Source organism: Galeopterus variegatus, unplaced genomic scaffold, assembly GCF_000696425.1.
Source record: "Galeopterus variegatus unplaced genomic scaffold, G_variegatus-3.0.2 Scaffold3477, whole genome shotgun sequence".
NCBI lineage: Eukaryota > Metazoa > Chordata > Mammalia > Dermoptera > Cynocephalidae > Galeopterus > Galeopterus variegatus.
Genome location: NW_007729588.1, coordinates 180,176 through 182,531, shown reverse-complemented (window position 1 = coordinate 182,531; position 2,356 = coordinate 180,176).

The following is a 2,356-nucleotide window of genomic DNA, read 5'->3' as shown; positions in this document are numbered from 1 at the left end:
AGTAGGAGACAAGAAACTGAGGGTCTCCCTGCCTAATGTTCTATTTTCAATGTGCAGTAGGAAAGTAAGTCATCCACTGAAACTGGGAGGGGTGTGACAGGATAACCTATTGTAAGAAAATGGTGATACTTTGTGACAGGCTGTAGGGAATGAGTGAGAACTGACTAGGGACATGTGAGGGATGGTGCAACAGCTCTGAGGTCCCAGTTAAGGTTAGAGATAACAAATCTGTGGTGTCACCACTCTGCAGCTGTGTGATTTCTGTAGCAGTTATATGAGGAATGGTAAATCATCAGATGAATCTACAGTGGGGTTTTGCTAGAAAAAACAATGCAAGGATGGACATAAATGACCCCAAGAAGAGCTGGCTGCTTCCTATTTTTGCTTTCCTTATCATTTGTTTCCTTGTCAGTTTCATCCTTAACCAAGGACAGCAGTTCTCATCCTTAATATTATGACCCAACATCCCCTTTTTATAATAAACACTGTTAGCACCCACCGTTACTGTCCAAAGGTCAAGTCATGGACAACCTACATAACAGACATAAGTTTAAAAGATCCACTTAATGCCCTAAGGATAACATAAAATAGATTTAAAATAAAATTTATAATAAAATATGGATTTTAATCTGCATATCTCAAGCATAACTACAACAAAAGATTTAACGAAGTAGTCAGATGCTCATGGCTGTATGCACAATCCCCAGGATGACACGGGTACAATCGCAGACTATCCAAGGCATGCTATAATTGAAACTCGAACACCATGATGAGTAGTGTGATGGGCCCTTTAGCACTGGTAAAAACTGGCCAATTACTGCATTAAAAAAAACATTAAAAAAAAAAGTTGGACGTCTCATGCAGTTAGAATAAGGACTGCGAATACAAGAACTAGAATACTTTGGTTTGGTTTTAGGCAATCCAGCACCTCAGAGATGGGAAAAAACAGCAAATATGTAAAAATACCATAAGTAGTTTATCATCTTATCTTCTTTGGTCACCACGCCATATCCTGTGTCTGAAGTTCGGAGAGAAGAGAACCTGTCAGTGGTGACGATTTGGAACACAAGAACAGCGTGTACTAGAGGCTTTGACCGCCTCCTTAACGTTATTCAAGTAGGAACCATTAACACCTCTCATCTGAACAGACAGTAAAGAGCAAAACTGGTTTCATGAGGCAGAAAGCTCAGAATTAAAGAAGGTGGCTTGAGCCAGCCCAGAGGCACTGCCACTGAGCAAATTTTGTTTAATATCACAGTGTCTCCTTCTCTACTTATAATGTTTCACTGTTAATGAGGGCATCTCTTCTGAATGTTGTACTTGTGTGTAAAACATCTCCACACATTTCAGACCTGAGTCCAGCTGTCACAACATGACAGACAGGAAACTGCAGAGCTTGGAGGCCAGGCCTCCTACCAGAGTCCCAATACAGCAATGAACATTCTGGCTGGGTACTGTTTCCACAATTTCTGAAGCCCCCTACCCCATATTCTCTGCTTCCTTATCAAGTGACTGGGTGGGTTTAGGAAACAGAGGCTGAGGTGTGCTTCGTGCCAGTTAAGAGCAAGGCAAACCTTTGGAGGAATAGCAGGTAGCGGGTACCAAGGGCAGTTTGGAGAGCAAACTCTAAAGCAGGACGGACTACAGAGCAGATGGCAGGATGTATGGGTCAGGCCACTTACCATCAGGGCACGCTGGATCTCTGAGTTCTGTTTTCTCATATGTAAAGTGAGGATGATTGTTATAATACTTACCCTTACCAACCTCAGAAGATAGTTTGGGTGGAAGGGATTGAAGACTTGCTCTGCATGCAAACACTTTGTACCACACTTTATAAATATGTTATTATCAGGGCTGGCTGGTTAGTTAGTTAGAGAGCGGTGCAATAACACCAAGGTCAAGGGTTCAGATCCCCATACCGGCCAGATGCCAAAAAAAAAAGATATCAACATTGTCATCATTATTTTCAAGAAAGCAGCAGAACCATGGAGAAAATGACCCAGCAGCTCCTTATAGCCCCAGGGCAGTCAAACAACAAATGGTCACGTTTCATACAAGTCAAACCATGTGACCTAATCTATTTGTCAGTGGGAAAAACAAAAATGAAATGAAAGGCAACTTGCAGAGTGAGTGTGCCTGTTTTGGGTCTAGAAAGAATAGTTATAAAAACCTGTAAAGCTTGGATGTGTTCAGCCTTAGAGTTTTTCATAAATATACATTTCCTAAAATTTCCCCAAAATGTGTTCCATTAGATATTACCCAAAAGGATTTGGTGGTAACATCAGTGTGGTGACAAGCTTTCACACCCAGGACTTCTCTGAGACCTTAACAATGAATTTCCAATGAGGATGTGGGA